The following is an 8,940-nucleotide window of genomic DNA, read 5'->3' as shown; positions in this document are numbered from 1 at the left end:
TGATTTTCAGTATTCTGACATTCACTTGAAAATAAAATTTTCTCTAAACACTGATTTATCTGCCTGTCCTTTATTTCCTGATGTATTTCAAATCCTGTCTTGCAGGCTCTGCCTGTACCAGTGGATCCAACCCTGTGTGGCTGCAGCCATGCCAGGCTCCATATGTCTCCATTCTGGTGCCGGAAACTCATTTGTTCTCCACAGTGTCACCATCTCAAACAATTGTAACCCACTTTTGCTCTTACATGTTGTCATTTGTTACGTCTCTGTCATCCATGACAGCTCTCAAAAGTCTCTGGTGTCTGCAGTTCCATCATTTTGTCTACAGCACATCTTTGAGTATTTCTCCCATGCCTGCATCTTGTGTCAGTCTTCCTGTTCTTCAGCCTATCTTCATGTAGCTGTGACTCTCCTCATATGTCTACATCACTAGTCCAGAGTGACTTTATTCTCTGTGCTTGCAACTCATGGCTCTCTTTGGATAACTCTCTGACCTTTGCCTGAGGTGTGTTCCCTCAGATGCCTACTTGTCATTCACTTGTCATTCACATGTCATTCATTATCTCCCCTGTGTCTCTAAAACCCCTATGACTGAAACCCATGGTTTTCTCTTGTATCTCCATGACCAGGGCCTGTACTCTAAGTTTCTCATTTGTCTTCATTTCTTCTGCTACTACTGAATGGCAACTGGGTCTCACTCATACAAGGTTTAGTTGTGAATAAAGCTACTTTGTATATTTTTATGTTATATTGTATGTCAGTATAAGATTCATACCAGCTGGGAAAACACATAGAAACCTATGTGCTGCATGGTGTGGTGATGCTATGATCGTCTTCCTAGGAACATATCACGATGTCTGTTAAGTGTATATTCTACTAATCATTCTCACCAGTAGTGAATGAGATTTCCTGCTATTCTGTATTCTGGGAAAGCATTTGTATTATTTGTATTCTCATGTTTATTTTTTGTTTAAGGGTAATTATCAAAATACATGATGCAATCTATCTTGTTGCTGTTTAAGTGTATTTTTCTTTAATGTTCAATGTGCTACTTTTTTCTATTAATTTCTAATATTAAAGATGTTCTATGTGCTTATTTATTATCTGTATATTTTATACGTTAATGTGTTTATGCATGCATTTTTAAATTAGAGAATTTGCTTTATGATTGAGTTTTAAGACTTCTTGCTAAATTTGCTTGCAATTCCTTAATTTTTAAAGGATTCATTCATTAATTTGGAAGACATGGTGAAACACACACACACCTACAGAGAGAGAGAGAAAGAGAGAGAGAGAGAGATTTCCCTTCTGCTGAATCACACCTTCAAATGGTTGCAACAACCAGCCTTGTGTCAACCCAAAGCTAGGAGGCAGGAACTCCATCCTAGTTTCTCACATGTGTGGCACAGCCCAAAGTGCTTGGGCCGTTATCTACTACTTTCCCATGTGCATTATCAGGGGGCTGGTTTGGAAGCTGAGAACTCAGGACTGAAGCTGTCAATTTGATAAGGAATTCCAGCATTGCAAATGATGACCTAACCTGCTGCATCACAATTCTAGCCCTCTACAATTCCTTTAAATATGTATTTTTATAATGTAGAAGTGGTTATAGTTGTATGTTATGAATATATTTATTTATATCTTTATAATAAATCAAAACTTATTTAAAAGGCAGAATAACAGAGAGAGAAGAGGGTCCAAGGAAATTCATCTTCCATCTACTTATTTACTCCTAAAATTGACAAAATGTTTGGAAATGGTTCAGACCCAAGGTAGGAGCCTGGAACTGCTTCTTGGTTTCACACACAAGAGAAGGGGCCCAAGCACTTGGGTCATCTACTCTTTTTCCAGGAGAATTACCAGGGAGCTGAATCTGGAGCAGAGCAACTGAGACCCAAATTGTGATTTTAGGGGATGCCAGTAATGAGGGGACAGTTTAACATCCTTTGCCACAAAGCTAGCCCCTATTAGTGTATTTTTAACCCATGAAATGTGCAAGTAAAATTGGATAGTACAGTAACTTTTATGTTACATATATTTTATTGCAATATAAATGGAATAATTAAATAACCTGCTTTCATTCCCAAAAAGTCAGATTTTAACCAAACCATATTTTCAGACAAGATCTTATGAATAAGTTTTGTTAATCTTAGAAGTGAATGATTTCTATTTTGTTACCTATTTAAATATGTTATTATAATATCAATATATATGCAATCATGCAATACAATTTCTTGATGGTTGTCAGTAATATTATTTTCCTAGAAGTTTTTTCCCAGTAGTCATAAGTCATTATTGAAGCAGCTGTTTTTTCTAAGTATTTGTTGAAAAAACATGATACTAGATCTCTTTAGTGCTTCTATTTAACAAAATGATTAAATGTTTGTACTGTTCAATAGCTATATTTTAATATAAGAAATATGAAATAATCTTAGTTGATTACTGATATGGCAATTCTCTTTCACTACAAGAATGCTGTTGTGAGATCCCTTGTCCAAGAAGAAATACCCTTGGATAATCTGGCACAAATCCCCATGGTTCCCCTCATCTGTTACTCACAAACAAGCACTGATTAGTGAAAGAAAAGATAAAGGAAATCTCAATGGAGTCTGTCCCACATCATTATACTTGGGCTTCCAGAATTGTGTTTTTTTTTTTTAACTTTTATTTAATGAATATAAATTTCCAAAGTACAGCTTATGGATTACAATGACTTCCCCCCCATAACGTCCCTCCCACCTGCAACCTTCCCCTTTCCCACTCCCTCTCCCCTTCCATTCACATCAAGATTCATTTTTGATTCTCTTTATATACAGAAGATCAGTTTAGCATACATTAAGTAAAGATTTCAACAGTTTGCTCCCACACAGAAACATAAAGTGAAAAATACTGTTTGAGTACTAGTTATAGCATTAAATCTCAATGTACAGCACACTAAGGACAAAGATTCTACATTAGGAGTAAGTGCACAGTGACTCCTGTTGTTTACTTAACAAGTTGACACTCTTGTTTTTGGCATCAGTAATCACCCTAGACTCTTGTCATGAGCTGCCAAGGCTATGTATGGAAGCCTTTTGAGTTCACCGACTCTTATCTTATTTAGACAAGGTCATAGTCAAAGTGGAAGTTCTCTCCTCCCTTCAGAGAAAGGTACCTCCTTCTTTGATGACCCGTTCTTTCCACTGGGATCTCACTCACGGAGATCTTTCATTTAGTTTTTTTTTTGTTTTTTTTTGTTTTTTTTTTTTTTTTTGCCAGGGTGTCTTGGCTTTCCATGCCTGAAATACTCTCATGGGCTTTTCAGCCAGATCCGCATGTCTTAAGGGCTGATTCTGAGGCCAGAGTGCTGTTTAGGACATCTGCCATTCTATGAGTCTGCTGTGTATCTCACTTCCCATGTTGGATCATTCTCTCCCTTTTTGATTCTATCAGCTAGTATTTGCAGACACTAGTCTTGTTTATGTGATCCCTTTGGTTCTTAGTCCTATCATTATGATCAATTGTGAACAGAAATTGATCACTGGGACTAGTGAGATGGCATTGGTACATGCCACCTCGATGGGATTGAATTGGAATCCCCTGGTATGTTTCTAACTCTACCGTTTGAGGTAAGTCAGCTTGAGCATGTCCCGAATTGCACATCTCTTCCTTCTCTTATTCCCACTCTTATATTTAACAGTGATCACTTTTCAGTTAAGTTTCAGCACTTAAGAAGAATTGTGTATTGATTACAGTATTCAACCAAAAGTATTAAGTAGAACAAACAAAAAAATACTAAGAGGGATAACATATCAAGTTGCTCATCAACAGTCAGGGTGAGGGCTGATCAAATCCCCATTTCTCATAGTGTTCATTTCACTTTAACAGGTTTCCTTTTTGGTGCTCGGTTAGTTGTCACCTATCAAGGAGAACAAGTGGTATTTGTCCCTTTGGGATTGGCTTATTTCACTCAACATAATGTTTTCCAAATTCCTAACAGGGATCACTTTTCAGTTATAATTTAAACACCTAAGAATAATTGTGTGTTAATTACAGAGTTCAACCAATGGTACTAGAACAAAAAAAATACTAAAATGGATAAAGTATTACATTGTACATCAACCGTCAGGACAAGAGCTGATCAAGTCACTGTTTCTCATAGTGTCCATTTCATTTCAACAAGTTTCCCCTTTGGTGCTCAGTTAGTTGTCGCCGATCAGGGAGAACATATGATATTTGTCCCTTTGGGACTGGCTTAATTCACTCAGCATGATGTTTTCCAAATTCCTCCATCTTGTTGCAGAATTGTGTTTTTTAACATATGTTGTATTATAATGAGCATAAAGTGAAGATTATGTCAAAAACTTGTTCTTCTAATTTAGGCAGTGAACACACTGGGAGTAGTCATGGTGGAAGAAAAGCTGCAAGTGAATACTGTATTTCTATTAATACTTACTAATTTCTTTGAAAATTGGAGTTACAGAGAGAGAGAAGGAAAAGTAGAGATATAAAATTCCATTCACTGATTCACTATTCATCCATTTCCCTAAATGGCTGCAACAGTCAGAGCTGTGACAGACTGAAGACAGGAGCCTGGATTCAGCTCCTTGTTAATGCAGATCCTCATAGGCAACAGTGATGGCTCAAGTAATGGGGTCATGCTTTTGTAATACCTGGATTGAATTTTTGGCTCCCAGCTTTTCACATATTTGGGGAGTAAACAAGTAAGTGAGAGTGCTTGCTGTCACACAAATGATCGATTGATAGATCTATCTATCTATTTATATCTGTCTATCTACCTATCTATCTATGCATGAGATTATAAATCCTGAACATGGCACTAGAGACAATAAGCACCCTGTGCATTTACCTCACTATGTTAATTTTTCTACATTCTCTGTCCTATGACATCACAGATTTGCAAATCAACCTTGGTTGGAGTAATTATATTGTCATATGTTAAAAGTATCCCCCTCCTTTGGAGAGTTGATTTACCACTTTAAATTGCAAGTTACAACACATTATATGTGTTATCATGAAGCTCTGAAGAGTTTAAAGAAAAAAGTCAGGCAGGTGAACAAGTAGAGCCCAAAGAATCTCTTTCTGTTGTAGCAATATCATGGGTGTTTTGGTAGTTTCACATTTTTTTAATTTTTGTTTTTAAGATTGATTTATGTATTTGAAAGAATTACAGAAGGAAAGAGGAGTGTGGAGAGACAGAGATAGAAAAGGAGGGAGAGAGAGAGAGAGAATCTTCCATCTGCTGCTCCTCTCCCCCAGATAGCCTCGATGACCAGTACTGGGTCAAGAGAAAGCCAGGAGCTGGGAACTGTTTTCAGGTCTATCATATGGGTGGTAGAAGCACAAACACTTGGGCCATCTGCTGCTTTCCCCAGGCCATTAGCAGGAAGTTAGATTGAAAGTCAAACAGCCAGGATTCTAATAGACATCTCTATAGGATACTGGTGTTCCAGAGAGAAGCTTTATCCACTATGCCTCAAGGCATACAGTTTTTTACTGTTTTGAAATTTTAAATAATCTCATTTGCAGATTCCAGACAAATGTTGCATCTTTCAACTTATACATACTGCCTGAATGAGGTGAAGTAATTGATATAATCTCTAAATGCCCGAACCTCCAAATCCATAAAATCATTTCATGGCACAATATACCATCCATTGACTTCATTTTCATGCACCAATTATTAAAATTCTGGAATTTTACAGGAAAACATGGAAATAATGTAGTTCTTTATTTTCATAAACATAATGGGGGAAAACACTGGGGCATAGACCTAGGACATAATGTGTTTTTGTTTAGAGAGAGAATATTAGTGTAAAAATAGTACAATAAAAAACAGTGGTGGGCTGGTGCCTGCTGGCATCCCATATGAATACAAATTAAATTCAAGATGCATTGATTGCAATCTAATTCCTTGCTTATGTGCTTTGTAAAGCAGAAAAAGATGGCCCAAGTATTTGGGCCCTTACCACCCAAATGAGAGACCTGGATGGAGTTCCAGGCTCCTGGCTCCAGAGCCATTTGGGGAGTGAACCTGAGAATGAAAGATCTATTTCTATTTCTCCCTCTGTATCACCCTGTTTTTCAAATCAGTTAATTAAATCTTAAAAGAAATGATGGGTAGGGTGGGTGCTGTGGCTTAGCAGGTAAAGCCACTGCATACAGTGCTGGCATCCTATATGGACATGGGTTTGAATCCCAGCTGCTTCATTTCCAATCCAGCTCTCTGATATGGTCTGGGAAAGGAATAGAAGATGGCCTGAGTCTTTGGACACCTGCAACTGTGTAGGATACTTCAAAGAAGCTCCTGGCTTCAGATTGGCACAGCTCTGGCCAATGTTGCCAATTGAGGAGTGAACCAACAGATGGAAGATCTCCCTCTCTCTCTCTTTCTTCCTCTCCTTCTCTCTCTGTGTAACTCTTTCAAATAAATAAATAAATCTTTAAAAGAAAAAAAAAGAAATTATGGGCAAGTCAAATAAAAACCATGGATGTCTTTGGGTGCTGATGTGGAGAATTAGTGTATCAAATTCTCTCCAGATTTTTTAGATTGCTTTTTGTGTTTTGTGTGTTAATGTAGAAACATTTTTAAGTCATTCCCTTTATTCTTTGAAAGGAACCTTCCCTTCAAAACCCTGGTGGATTATTGTATGAGCTCCTCAAAGCCTTAGCATGGGAGATTTTTTCCTCACAATTATGCTATTTTCCTTACATTGATTATTTTCTACTTTTTCATTCCAAATAATTGATAAGTTTTCACATACCTAAGAGTTTTCAAAATATTTTAATGAAGCATTTTTACTGGGCTATAGTGTCCTAATTTTTATAGTGTTTTTTTTTCCATAAAATTGCCAAAGTTTTCATTATTTTTGATACATTTAGGCAGAAGAAATTCTATTTTGAAATCATTTTGTACAATTCTAAATATAAATGCATAATAGATAACTGCTTTAAAATTGAAGAGAACCAACAATGTATTCTTAGGCAAATCAACTACCAACCAAACTCTGTATTTCATTCTCCTCAGGATTGATATTTGAAAAAAAAAATATTATTATTAGCTAAACATAAATTTAGTAGTAAAGGAAAACCTAAGACAGAAGTCAAAGTTTCCATTGTATTTATTTATCATTATATTATTAATTAATTAATATTTGCTTCAACTCTAATCTCGCCAACATATTAATCTCATCGAAGTTATTTGAAATATATTTACTAACATATATTTTTAATCATTTTATTGCAATAAAAATTTAGATCATTAGTTTTTACCATGCCAATGAATGATAGATTAAAGAGGGGTCGGCACCATGGCACAGTAGGTTAATCCTCTGCCTGTCGTGCCAGCATCCCATATGGGCACCAGTTTTAGTCCCGGCAGTTCCACTTCCAATCCAGCTCTCTGCTATGGCCAGGGAAAGCAGTAGAAGATGGCCCAAGTCCTTGGGCCCTGCACCCACGTGGGAGACCAGCAAGAAGCACCTGGCTCCTGGCTTCAGATTGGTGCAGCTTTGGCCATTGCAGCCATTTTGGGAGTGAACCAACAGAAGGAAGAACTTTCCATCTCTCTCCCTGTCTGTAACTCTGCCTCTCAAATATAAAAATATAATAAAATCTTTAAAAAAAGATAGATTAAAGAACTTAGCTTAATCATCCATGAATAACAGCAGCTAATAAATGAAATATCTCACACATCTCATAATGCATGATTTCAAATTTAGTTTAATGGCATTTATTTAATCAATTTAGTAACATTATGAATTTCTATTCATAAGAGTATGAACATTTCATTTAAATGTCTGAATGATATATTACTGAACAGGAAGCATAATATTCATTTGAAAAATGGCCAAGATTTGGATAAATATGTGTGCATGTATATATAATACAGTGATCTTAAAAAAATGGAAAATTCATATAATTAACTATGAATGGACTTAAAATGTATTTTGCATAAAAATAAACTTTTAAAAAAGTTTTCTTCATTTTCAACTACTTGTAAAGAAAAGAGAGGAAGAAAGAGATCTTTCATCATCTAGTTCTTTCACAATTATCTTCAACAACCAGGGGTTGTCCAGGCCAGAGAAGCCATGAACATTATCTTGTCCTCCAACTAGGGACACAAGAGCACAGATACTTGGCATTATTTTCAGCATCCTAGGATTCATTAACAGGGAGATGGATCAGAAGTGAAGCAGTCAGGACATGAGCCAGCACTCTAATATGGGTTGCAGGTGTCCTTTGTGGTGAGCTGCAAGATCTGCCCCCAACTTCTTTTAATTCTATTTTTCTATTTTTGCATAGATATTTTGAAGTATCCCCATATATGTATGTGTGTTTATATGTATACATATATATGTATATGTTTATATGTATACATATATGTGTATATGTTTATATGTATATATATATGATGGCAAAAGACAGTAAAGCATATAAACAGCATATATTAAAATGGATAATACAAAAACAAATTATTTCAATGTACAACTTTCAAATTAGGAGGTAGAGAACAACTTTATCCACACTGGGGTAAATAATGTTAAACCTTTCTCGTTACCATATAAACCACATATTCCTTTCTGAAGAGTCATGAGATTTTATTCAAATAATTTTATGAGGAATTTAAATGTAATTCCTTTGATATTATCCACCAGGACTGAAAAAAAAACTGAGACTTTGAACAGATGCAACAATTTCTTAGGGATATTTTAAGCGACTAATTTAATTTTGAAAATGAGGGTGGCATGAACAGTTAGGGGTCAGGTTGAATGAGGCTTCTCTGATGAACTTACAGGATTATAACTCCTTAACTCCACCCCTCTTCATCTCTATATGTGTGAAATAAAAATTCAAATTTAGCCCTCCAAGCACACCCAACATAAAATGATAGGAAACGCATGGTAAACTTCTACATGAATCTTGGGTCTGTTCTCTCTC

Source organism: Oryctolagus cuniculus, chromosome Y, assembly GCF_051225735.1.
Source record: "Oryctolagus cuniculus isolate XC-2025 breed Fujian yellow rabbit chromosome Y, ASM5122573v1, whole genome shotgun sequence".
Taxonomy (NCBI): Eukaryota; Metazoa; Chordata; class Mammalia; order Lagomorpha; family Leporidae; genus Oryctolagus; species Oryctolagus cuniculus.
The sequence above is the reverse complement of the archived record's forward strand: the minus strand, read 5'-3'. Positions refer to the sequence as shown.